Genomic DNA, 13,132 nt, shown 5'->3' on the forward strand with positions numbered 1-13,132 from the left:
TCTGCAGAAGACTGCAGCCTTTTACGTCCAGTACAGAACACACTTTTATCAGTACAAGCTGAAGTGAAGTATCAGTGGGACTGCACGTGTATATGCTCGCCTCTTAGTGACTCAGCTTTGGTACACACACTGTACAGAGATCATCAGGCTATGGAAAATTATATGCAGCACATGGATTTTTAATTAGGTTTGTGTGTGTGTGTGTGTGTGTGTGTGTGTGTGTGTGTGTGTGTGTGTGTGTGTGTGTGTGTGTGTGTGTGCGTGCGTGTGTGTGTGTGTGTGTGTGCGTGCGTGTGTGTGTGTGTGTGTGTGTGTACCTCTGTGTAAACTTCCACAGCTGCAGGCTCTATTGACAGATATCATGGATGAACTAGGTGGATGCAGGAATACAACTGGACGTGTCTTGAATAAAATGCTCAAGGTAAAAGAAGTAAAATTTTGTGTGTGTGTGTGTGTGTGTGTGTGTGTGTGTGTGTGTGTGTGTGTGTGTGTGTGTGTGTGTGTGTGTGTGTGTGTGAGAGAGAGAGAGAGAGAGGGAGAATTTTTACTCCACTGCTTGCACAACAGACGGAACAAAACCCTGCATGACAACAGTTTCTAGAAAATTATCTACTATATTAGTATCGGACCACATGTGGTTAAAACACAGTGAAGCTTCAGAACCTACATTATGCTGTGAAGTCCATAAATTTTTAACAGATTTTTGTATTGTAAGACATCCAGTTTCTGTATTCTTCTGTTCTTAGGACACTTGTATGCAGTATGTAGCTTTTGTTTAACACAGTCTCATTTTTATGGTAGTTTCAGTTTCATGGAAAGAGACAGAATATCAACCAAAAAATACATAAAAGTTATGAATTGGTTTACATGTACATGTACATGACTTTGCACTTGGTGGAGGAACCCTTGTTGGCGAGCACAGCGGTGAGCCGTTTCTTGTAGTTGGTTTGCCCACACTTCAGGAGGGATTTTGGCCCACTCCTCTTTACAGAAACTCTAAATTCTTTAAGTTTCTTGGCTGTCACATGGCAACTCAGAGCTTCAGCTCCCTCCACAGATTTTCTATAGGATTTGGCCACTCCATGACTTTCCACTGGCCCCACAATGTGGTGCGGTTGTCCTGTACTCTTAGCAGAAAAACAGCCCCAAATAATGTGGGGATGGTGTTCTTTGGGTCATACTCAGCATTTCTCTTCCTTCAAACACAGCAAATCAAGTTGATACCAAAGAGGTCAACTTTGGTTTCATCTCCCAAGCCTTCTCTGAGCCATTTAGATGTTCACTGGCAAACTTGTGCCGTAGTGTGTTACCAATGGTGTTATCGGTCACTGTGGTCCCAACTCTCAGATCATTAACAAACTCATCCTGCGTAGTTTTGAGCTCATCCACCACATGATCACCCTCATCCAATGAGGCAAAATCTTGCCTGGAGCTCCAGACTGAGGGCGATTGATGGATTTATATTGATTCCATTTCTGATTAATCGCACCAGCAGTTGTCACCTTCTTACCAAGCTTCTTGCCAATGGTCATGAAGCCCATTCCAGCCATGTGCAGGTCTACAGCCTTGTCCCTGATGACCGTTGACGGCTCTTTGGACTCAGCAATGGTGGTGGAGGGGTTGGAATTGAGGAAAATGATTCTGTGGACAGATGGGCGTATACCCATCAGATACCATCAGATACCCATCAGGAGTATCTGTGATTGATTGATTGATTCATTCATTCATTTAATACATTAATGTAAATCTTTTAATAAGTGGTGCTGAGGGTTCACTCTTAGAAAGGATGTTAAAAATGTAAACAAAAATGTGTTTTTACATGTGTAACACATTTTGTTTTAAATGAGTCAAAATTTCAAAACGTGAAATCCACAAAGATAATATCAGGGATTCCTACAAGAACTTCAACTTTGCAAAACAAACAAAACAAACAAAATATGACCTGAAGTTAAGAAAAACTACTTCAGAGCAAGCCTCTATAATTGAAGTGATAAATGTTTAGCATGACTTGAATTTACCATCAAACCATTTGCTTTAGTCTTGAAAATTTCCTTGAAAAATATTTCCAGTTTTAGTAGTTTCTTCATTTCCTTCACAAAGCAGTCTATCTTACTTAGAGGCGTGCTTGCATGCAGCATGCACAGATTGGAACCCTGAATTGAGGCCTGATGTTAAAATATAGTTTGGTCCGTGATAAAATGCTCGACTTATTTATTGATCGTCTTCAAAATCAGAGTTTGAAATAAACAAGCAAGAGCTGAGTTTTCTGGCTGAGTGATCTTTGATCTATAAAATGGCAGCTTACATTAAAGGGGGGAAAATCCAACACACACACACACACACACACACACACACACACACACACACACACACACACACACACACACACACACACACACACACACACACACACACACAGAGCAATCAACAAACAAGTTTAACAATTTGTTGCATTTAACAATACAAGAGCGAGCAACAAGAGGCAGCAACACATCCCATTTTCTAACATTTAACACAACCTCATCAGCAGGCTGCATTTCACTGTGCTGGAAATATCAAAACTGGAATATTGAAAGTATGTTTAATATGTTTTCTGTGTCACTAGTGCACTTGTCAAAAAGCTTTCGAGTACCAAACTGGACTGCTGATGAATTCAGTGGTCTGTCCAAATCCTTGTTCATTTATTCAGAGCATCACCTTCAACACCATGGGAGATAAAATAGTTGGTGCAGTCAAGTGTCCAAGTGTGTGAAACAGCAGTGAGAGGTATCAGAATCAGAGGCCCTGCAGACTCACTAACCCTCTCTGCTGCCAGTACCAGCTACATGTGCTTTTTTTGATACATACATACGTTCTTGATCTTTTTTATTTATTCATCTTCAGGACTTAATTGTTTTTATAAACCACTGTTTGGGTCAGTAAGCAAAGCTGTATATTTAGAACACATACAGGTACAGGAATGTATGAAGAACAGTGCTTTTTACATATAATGTATGATATAAAAAAAAATTCATTAAAAGAAAGTACATTTTCTGTTCTGTATAAAATGAAATAAAAAAATTAATTAACCCTGCAGACTGGTGCAGGTAGAGCTCGAACAACTATCTTTCTGACCAGCAGGTGAGGTGCTCCACCCCCGAGATACAGTCAGGCCAAACGGCACCTGGTTGGTCTCACATCCAATACTAACCAGGCCGGCTCCTGCTTAAGCTTCCGAGATCAGAAGAGATGAGACACGAACAGGTTGCTAGTACTTACAGATGTCATCCATCCATCCATCTATCCATCCATCCATCTATCCATCCGTCCATCCATCCATCCATCCATCCATCCATCCATCCATCCATCCATCCATCCATCCATCTATCCATCCGTCCATCCATCCGTCCATCCATCCATCCATCCATCCATCCATCCATCCGTCCATCCATCCGTCCATCCATCCATTCATCCATCCATCTATCCATCCATCCTTCCTCCTCAGCTTATCCAGGGCCAGGTCACAGGGGCACCAGTCCAAACAGAGAAGCCCAGACCTCTCTCTCCCCAGCCACCTCCTTCAGCTCAGGGTCTGTCCCAGGGCCTCCTACCGGTAGGACATGCTTGGAACACCTCAACCAAGAGGCACCCAGGATGCATCCTAGTCACATGTTCAAACCACCTCAGCTGTGTTGATATGCTGTGTTTGATTTTTACTCATTGTTATCCCAGGCATATCCACTTTGTCTGTTGTTTCTCATCTGTTTCAAAAACAGTGTGCCAGAAATCTAGTGGTTCAGTCTTTTTCTAACTGTACTAACATGAAGCTTCACATTTAACATGCAGAGGCCTGAAGAGGCTGAGCTCTAGAGGCTGAGCTGTAGAGGCTGAGCTGTAACTATTGGACTATTTGCAGTTTCTCTGAGTACTGCACAGTCTGACCTTGGGGTGAATTTGCTGAGACATCCACTCCTAGGAAGATTGTGGCATTGTGTTAACCCAAACCTGACGGCTCCAGAACAGCAAACTGCCAAAACGTCAGCTTTTATAGATGTGGTCACATTTGCTGATGATCACTTAATCAAGTGCATTTGATCATCTGGCTGCTACTTACCCTTTAAATTCCCGAAAGCAGTAATGGTGTACTTGATTTTTCACAGGACTACAGCCATGTGACAACTTTCTTTTTCATCTACTTGAATGAACCCCATTTTACAGCAGGTTAAAAACCTGGATGTGAAAAGAGTTTTTTTTATGTTGTCCATTTAAGTGATTGAAGAAGACAGCAGAAAAAGGTAGGCAGAAAAATGAAGGTGGAGTGGAGTTAGAGGCAAAGAAAAGAAAAAAAAGTAGTTTGAGCTCTCCTGCAACTCATGTTTCTTTACCTGTTCATTAACCTGTGCCTGTGTGTGTTGTGAGAATGGGGAATTGTCAGGTGAGTCTCTGTGCCACTCAGTGAAGCTGCTGCAGTTACAGATGGGCTGCATTAACACACCGTCAGCCACTGCATGTTACACTCAGTCTGACAACAACCTCAAACACACTGTGGTGAGCACTGGCTCCATCCAAACTGTGTGGTCCTCCAGCCTTTCTAAATTTAACCAGTATAGTAAAGCATCACATCAGCGGCTTGATTAGCCTGCCCTTTGCTACCATTACTGCATAATGGCAGCAAATGGCTAATGTAATTGTCCTCTCCCCACATTTTTAAAGCCACTATTTATATATATATATATAAATGCTACATGCCATATATTTATGTTTTACCAGAAAGTCATAGATTTGTAAAGAGAAAAAAAGTTTCTACCATCCTTTTCTGACCTAACCTGACCCAGTAAATTAAAAAATAAAATCAAATAAACAATAGAGGTTTGCTAATACTCAGTTGAAGTCTTTTTTGGAAAACCATGATATCCTGGATGTTTTTCAATCCAGATTTAAAGCCCTCCATAGTACAGAGTCAGCACTGTTAAGGGTCTTTATTTGATAGTCTCCTGGCATCTGATTCTGTTGATTTTGTGGTTCTTGTTCTGTTGATCTAACACCTTCTTTTGATACACTTGACTACAATATCTTAATATCCTGTTTACAGTATCTTGTGGGTATTCGTGGCACTGCTCTGGAATGATTTAGATCTTATTGAGCAGGCAGAACCTTTTCAGCTTTGCTGGCTCAGATTCCTCCTCTGCCCCCCTGTTATGTGGGGTTCCACAGGGCTCAGTTTTGGGGCCCTTGCTTTTTTGCGCTTTATCTGCTTCCATTGAGCTCCATTCTTAGAAAATATGGAATCTCCTTTCACTGCTACGCTGATGATAGCCAGATCTATGGGCCATTAAAGTGGAAGCATGGCTTCTCAAATAAATTATTTCTTGCATGTCTTGATGACATTATAGCTCGGATGGCCCTAATTTTTCTACATTTTAAGAAAAAAAAAGACTGAAGTGTTGGTGCTTAGGCCCAGTAGCTCCGGTCTTAACTTTTACATCTCCAGTTAGTTCAAAATGTCGCTTTTTGACTGACACATAAAAAACAGCATATTACACCTGTCCTGGCTTCACTCCACTGGCTGCCTGTGCACTATAGAATCCATTTTAAGGTTCCTGTATTTGTTTTTAAATCCTTAAATGGCCTTGTTCCACCTTACCTTCCTGAACTTCTTTGTCCCTATACTCCTGTCTGAGATCTTAGATTATCTGACCAGAGGGGACAGATCATTTTCCATTGCTGACCCTAGGTTGTGGAATGAATTGCCTTTGCACATCAGACAGTCACATTTTAAAAACTCATCTTAAAACACATTTATACTCTTTGGCCTTCAACCTACTATAAGACATTGATCTTAGTTTTTAATATATTCTTTTTTTAAAATAATTGCTGGTTCTTTGTTTTAATATTTTTATTCATTCGGTGTACAGCGCATTGTGTCTGCTGTGGCTCTTTTAAAATGCTTTATAAATAAAGTTGGTATGGTATGGTATGGTATGGTATGGTATGGTATGGTATGGTATGGTATGGTATGGTATGGTATGGTATGGTATGGTATGGTATGGTATGGTAAATTGAAAACATGCTACCACTACAGTGTAGAGAAGTGGAGCTCTGGTTGTGATGCTGTGTACTTGGTTTATGTAAGGCTTCTTTCAAAGCGCCTGGCTGTTACTTACCCTCTTGTAATGCTTCTGTTAAAGCCTTAAAAATTTGAGGCTTTGACAGAAACCTAACATTTGTGATCAAAAAGTTATCAAAAGTTTGTTGTACTATGGCACTCGTATATGACTTTTATGGCTACGTTGTGAATTAACAGATAATTCACGATGTCTGCTTCCTACATTAGAATACCATTACATTAAAATAACTGCAGACTTCTTCACCTTCTCTCTCTTCCCTTTCTTTCTTTCCTCTCTCCTGTTCTTTGTCTCACTTCTGACCACAACAGTGAGGGTGCAATTGAATGTTTTCCACTCCATAAACTACCTATAAGGGAATTTGCAGGCCGTGCTGCTCTGCTGCAGTAGAGATGAGGGTGCTTTTTTTTCACATCTGTTTTGGGTTTATCTCCAGACACTGTCCCCAACAGCACCCCACTCTTGAACTATTTTCTTCCCCAGTTCACCTTCATCTTTTACTTCCTCCCCCTCTTTTCTCTTTATTTCTTTGCTTCCTTCTACTCTTTCCTGGCCCAGGGAGTACATGTTGTTTATCCCCCTTTTCCATTATCTATGTATCTTTTAAACAACTTATTCAGTCACATTTGTCATTCATCTGGATTCTGCTTTCACTGTTCTTCTACTTATTTGCTAGGGTTATTTTTTAATATAAACTTAGCACAAAGAAATAAGGAAATTTGTGTTTGATTGATTAATGCTTCTTGGCCATAAATCTTATACTGGTGAAAAGCCTCTTCATTTACCCTTAAATGGAGCCATATTTTTAAGGAAAATTCATCTGTGGGTTGTGCCCATGAAAAACTTGCCAAGTCTTCTCTGCCAATGCCAAACAGCTTATTCTGTCATCACTGGAGGCAATCTCAATGCAGCAAGATATTGAGATGAGAGTCTCCAACCCATGACAATCCCATAGCTCCACAGTCTGGGATCAAACTCTATCCTCCGAGGTGTCAATGCTCGCCCCCACAGAGCGGGATTTATCAGAGAATTTGGGAGTGGGGAGGATGGAATGTCCTGCCTACATCGCCATTGAACACTTGTGGGATCAGCTTGGGCATGTTGTTTGTGCATGAGTGACCAACACAACCACAGTGGCTGACGTGCAACATATGCTGGTTGAAGATGGGAAATAAACAGGCTTTCCAAAAGTATAAGATTTATGGTTAATAAGCATTGTTACAGCAAAGAAATAAAATGTCCTTACTTTTTGTGTTAATTTTATATTAAAAATAATCCTAGTAAATGAGTAGATAAACAACGAATGGAGATCTCAACCCAGATGAACATCAAAAGTGACGGAAGTCGTTTAAAAGTGTAGTAACACCACTTGCATTGAAACTTGTGTACTATGTACACACAAACCACACACATGCACATTCACTGAAACTTTACATAATGTACTATAATGTAAAGGCTTAGAGTGTGTGTCTAAGCTAGTGATTTTGACTGACTTGCTCCTTGACTGGCACTAAATTTTCTACTTCGCTGAATCTGTTTTTTTATTCTCTCACTCTCTCCTCCACCTCTCCCTTTTTTTTTTCCAATATTCCATTTCAAGGGCAACTTGTCTGAATGTAATCTTTAGAGGAGCAGGTAGATGTTGTATGCCTTGCTGAGAGAGAGAGAGAGAGAGAGAGAGAGAGAGAGAGCACCCATGCACACACACCTCTGTCTATCTTTGGCATGTGCATCCAGGCGCTGTAGACACAAGGGAGAGCAGATAGTCTTTGACTGGGAAAAGTTGCTTCTGAGAGATGTCAGCTCATTCTTTCTCACTATAATGTTACTGGTCGAGTTGACCATTCAGAGCATGACCCTCAGGGTGCTCCCAACGCCACAGGCTGCCACTGGATATACATACAGTCTTGCAGAGCAGCAACCGCTTACGAGCAATGAACTGTTCCACCACTTAACCTTTGGAAAAGCACTGCCTGGTATATTAACCGTTTAAGAAAAGGTGAGGGCTATCTTTCAGTCAAACTTTCACTACTGAGTGCACTAATTGAACTTGTATGTGTGTAGTTATCTACTTTTAAGTAGGGCAACTATGTAACTGTATATTAATGGTATTTATAGGCTGGATGTTTAAGTCAACCTTTGCAGTTATGCACACGTAGACATGAGCTACGCTGCACTCTGAGGGAGTGAAAGAGGAGGGAATATGTGTGTGTAACATCTTTGTACTTCAATTATTACAGCAGGGTCAACCTGAGATGTCACTCCAAATGCACATATTGGTGCATGTGTGTGTGTGTGTGTGTGTGTGTGTGTGTGTGTGTGTGTGTGTGTGTGTGTGTGTGTGTGTGTGTGTGTGTGCATGCTTGCAATCACGCTTAGTTTCCATTCCACAAAACGCCAATAAGTGCGTCGCTCCATCACTTAATCATTCTCAAATTTCTCTCTTCTCCCTCCTTTTCCACCGTAGCCTTGTAAAGAGACAGAAGGAGGTGCTGAAGCAAAAACAGACATGTAATTACATGCTTGATGGATGGAAAAACAGAGAGTTAGGGAGCAACTATGTAGAGGAACAGAGAGAGAAGGCAGTGAGGAGTTAAACAGTTTGAGAGAGGGGAGCGCATGAAGAGACAGAGGAAAAAAGAAGAGAAATGGAGGGTTTATTTTGGCACACAAAAAGCCAATTCATAACCTGCTTCCTCTTGTCTATAACTGTAGTATTCTCTGCTAGTTTACAGCCTGTAATGGCAGACCTCAGCACAGCTCAGGAAAAGTTACACTCCAAGTGAAGCTTATTATACAGGAAAGCTTGTGAATATACTTCCAGGTATATTGTCCAGCTGACAATAACTTGAAAAGCAAACCAGCTGACCTGGTTCACATTTTAGACTGGTGTATTAAGGAAGCAGGTGGAAACAATGACAACATGAATTTAATCAAAATACAGAGAAAAATATGAAATTATTATGTTACAGAGGCACACCGAACAAAGTCTGAACACTTGAGAGGCCAATGAGGAGCCTCATGAATGACTTTAGTTTCCTGTGCTGATTAAACATTAACCAGAACTGAAGCTGCTGTTTTCATCTGTTTGGATCTATGTGTGTGTCTCTAAGCAACAAAGCTGTGCACAGTTCAGCATGTGACGCACCGGCATTAAGTTCATTAATTACCCATAACTTAATCCTTTCTGACGGGGGGCAAACGTAGGATCGTCTGGATTCAGATACAGTTTTTACTGTCTTATGGATATTTGATGTAATTAGTGCGCAGATGACCAAATAGCTGATTGGCTACCTTTTCCAAAATATTAGATTTTTAAGATTTGACACCTGTGTCTGCTGTTTATGTGAGTTTTAATTCTAAACTGTGAGCTTTTGTCAGCTTATCTGTTTATGGTTGCTTCACATTTCACCTTTCTTCGTTATATAGCAGATGTGATGTTAATACTGATGAAAAAGTCTATTTTTGAGAAAATTAATGTGATTATTCCAACTCAATTCACCAAAAGAAAGAAAAGAAAATGAAAAACTGAAGTATGAACTACAAAGGTCAAATCTAAGGTCAGAGGAGAGATCAAAAGGTCAAGTAGAGATAATATCATGGGATTTGGCAATCATTATTTATACTCTATAAAATTCTAATTCACACAAACCCATTTAATCAAAATTGGATGAATAGTTTAGTGGCTCCTGATGGACCTACATCACTATTTTTACTGATTTTATTAGTGATTTTCCACCCCAGATTCAGCTGTTACAGTGTGTTTTTGTCATTTCTGGCTTCAGTTCATAAGTTTTGGTCTTACAACTGACCTACAGGCATATCATAGAAACCGGAGACAACCAACAATTTTAAGCATCCTTTTCAATGTCAATGACTCATAAAGAGTAAAATGACGAGTTTATATCTGAAGTATTTTGTGGGAAAGTGTTATAGGATAAGTTTGACCTTTTAAAAGGCTAAACTATTTATCAAGCGATTGATATCTTTTGTAGAAAGCAACGTTTCTGTCAGATATCCACAACTATGGAAAAAAAGTCAAAAACAGAGCATTTTTTTTTGTAACTGGTGTTATATGTATTATAAGTCACAGTGAAATGTGCTTAACAGTAAAGTTCAAGTTCCAGACATTAACAAATATTAACTGCACCAAATCCAGCAGATGAATTTGAAGCTTTCAGAACCTCTGCAGCTGTTGGGCTGTTTCAGGGCGAATGGCTGCATGTGGATCAAGTCTGTGAGATTTAAAGACAATATTGAATATTTATAGTTTCACCCAATTCACTTGCTGCATATTTATGGTCAGCATGTTTTGCTCTGACAGCTGATAAGACAGAAAAACTAAGTGTGGGCCATGTCGACCTGTACGCTCACCTTCCTATGAATATTTATGAGAACTCAACACAGCACCGAGACTTTATTATTTTATTGTTCAGTGTGACCAGGGTCACATCTGTGTGTAGATTGCCAAGTTGGATATTTTGCACCTCACCATGCAATATGATATCCTGCAGCTAATATGAAACACGACTTTTAAATAATGTATCCATGTTTGAAATGTGTGATGGTGATTAAAGCCATTTGCTTTTGTTCAGTTTGGTGTTTTGCATTTGCTCCGTTTGCACAATCAATGCAGGGCTGTTCAAACTGCAGAATCAGTCATCATCATTGGCTGGCTGATTGGGTCCCGTCTGTTATACGGGGGCCTAGTTTGCATGAATCAGCCACAAATCTTATCTGTTGTACAACACGCATGTACACAACACAGTTTTCCTTTGTATCTAATAGAAGTACAGCACATTCAGTGAATACATTATGTATTGAATACAGTATAGAAATTCACTGCATTCACTGAACACAATATAAAATAAATTCTTTCATGAAACAGTTTTTTTTTTCAGTTCATATTTTCAAGTGTATTTTTATAAAATTAGATGCATCAATCCAACTTTTTCAACCCAAATAAAGATACCTTCACTTTCTGGATCTGTTCATACCGATACTCATGTTAATACACTGAATTTCTCACTGTGAGGAAAATACTGAAATTGTTATTTTATGTGTCAGGCATAACTGAAACAATGTTTCCCAAATTTTGGAAAACCACATTTTACAAATAATTAAATATATAAGCACAAAATCAAAGTACTGAACCGCTGTTTATTTTTTTAAAAAACACACACACACACTTAACACTTAATTTTTTCCATAATAAGGAAAAAATGTTCATTATTATATTATTCACCAAATTATTTGCACTCATTTCATTTCAGCTTATTGTGAGACTTTCTACTCCATTTTGCAGTCACTGTAGTTTCTCTCCTCTTCCTCTGCTCTCTGTGTCACTTTCACGTTCATTGAGTTGACATTATTCGAGTTAACACATTTGTTAACACATATACGTGTAATAAAATAAAGCTTTCCCATCGCTGATTGTAAAGATTGTTTATTGGTTTGCAAGCACTGCCAAATCACAGGTGATTCATGTTATTTATTGATCTATTTTAAAATAGAAATTGCTAGTGTGTGTGACCTTTGTAACTAGTAACGATGAAGGAGATATTACACAATACAAGTGATGAGTGCTCAACTGTCAGCAGGTTGATACAAAACAAATTTGCTTTTGATACAAGCTTATACTTTTTGTGGAAAGCAAAAATTTTAGGATTGTCTGAAATAACGTCGTAAAACGATACTGCAGCCGATATCATTGGCACTGAAGCCATTTTGTCATAAGCCAAAGATTTGGGTAAATGAACATATTGACCTCATCAAGGTGCTAAATGAAAAGTTGGGTGATCCAGGCCTTTGCAATTCTTCCTCTGGGAGACATTAATGTCTGTAGCAAATGCCAAAGCAATTTATTAAATAGTTCTATATTTGTCTCTGAAGCCAAATTATCAATCTGCAGGTGTACCGTCTATTTAGGGATCATCAGTGTCATTAAAATACATCCTCAGGGAACCATGAATGGATGCAAATTGGTGCCAATCCCCACGGCGATGTTTTAATGAATACCACTAGATGAAAAATAAGGATCAATATTGGGAACCTTTGTTTTTCATTTTTTGCCTGACTTTTTATAAACATGGTGAAAAAAATGAAATAAGATTAAGGATGAGCAGAAGAGAAGGGATGGATGGATGGATGGATGGATGGATGGACGGATGGATGGACGGACGGATGGACGGACGGACGGACGGACGGACGGACGGACGGACGGATGGATGGATGGACGGACGGACGGACGGATGGATGGACGGACGGATGGACGGACGGACGGACGGACGGACGGACGGATGGATGGATGGACGGACGGACGGACGGATGGATGGATGGAGTGTCAGTCAAAGATTCCTGCTGTGTTTCTTTGAACTTATACATTACCTGTGGAAACTTGTAAAATAGTATTACTCTGAACAAATACTTATGTTTATAAAAATTACTTCATAATTTAATTTAGTTATTTCTATATTTTATTCATTCCTCTGCATTTTATGTGTCTTAATCTCACTCAAAGCTGCAGCATCTTTTCAGCGCCAACAAGTGAATCAATAAAGATGAAAATAAAGAAAAGCTTCAATAAAAGTGGAAATCTAAAAATACACGCAAAACTTTGTCATCTTAGTCGTCGATAAATCTTATGATAATATTAAAGTATAACTTGCCGAAAAGAAACAACTTTTCCCTTTGTGGAAACCAGCTCCAGTTTTATGATGAAACCGTTGTGGCTGCAGTTCTGCATAATTCAGTATAACCGGACATTTGGTTTTACATTTAAGCAAGAAAAAGAAACTGACTCTGAATGATTTTAGTTTCATCATCAGTTTGGTTCTTAGTTTCTTTTTTATATTTTGACTATTTTTTGTTTTTCCCAAAAAATCTTTGAGGATTTTAACTTTACAGCAAAAACCTTATTTTGTGCTCTTCTCACCCCCTGTGCAGGATAGAATAGAATAGAATAGAATAGAATAGAATAGAATAGAATAGAATAGAATAGAATAGAATATCCTTTGAGTGTCACTGTA

Source organism: Archocentrus centrarchus, chromosome 4 (genome assembly GCF_007364275.1).
Source record: "Archocentrus centrarchus isolate MPI-CPG fArcCen1 chromosome 4, fArcCen1, whole genome shotgun sequence".
NCBI lineage: Eukaryota > Metazoa > Chordata > Actinopteri > Cichliformes > Cichlidae > Archocentrus > Archocentrus centrarchus.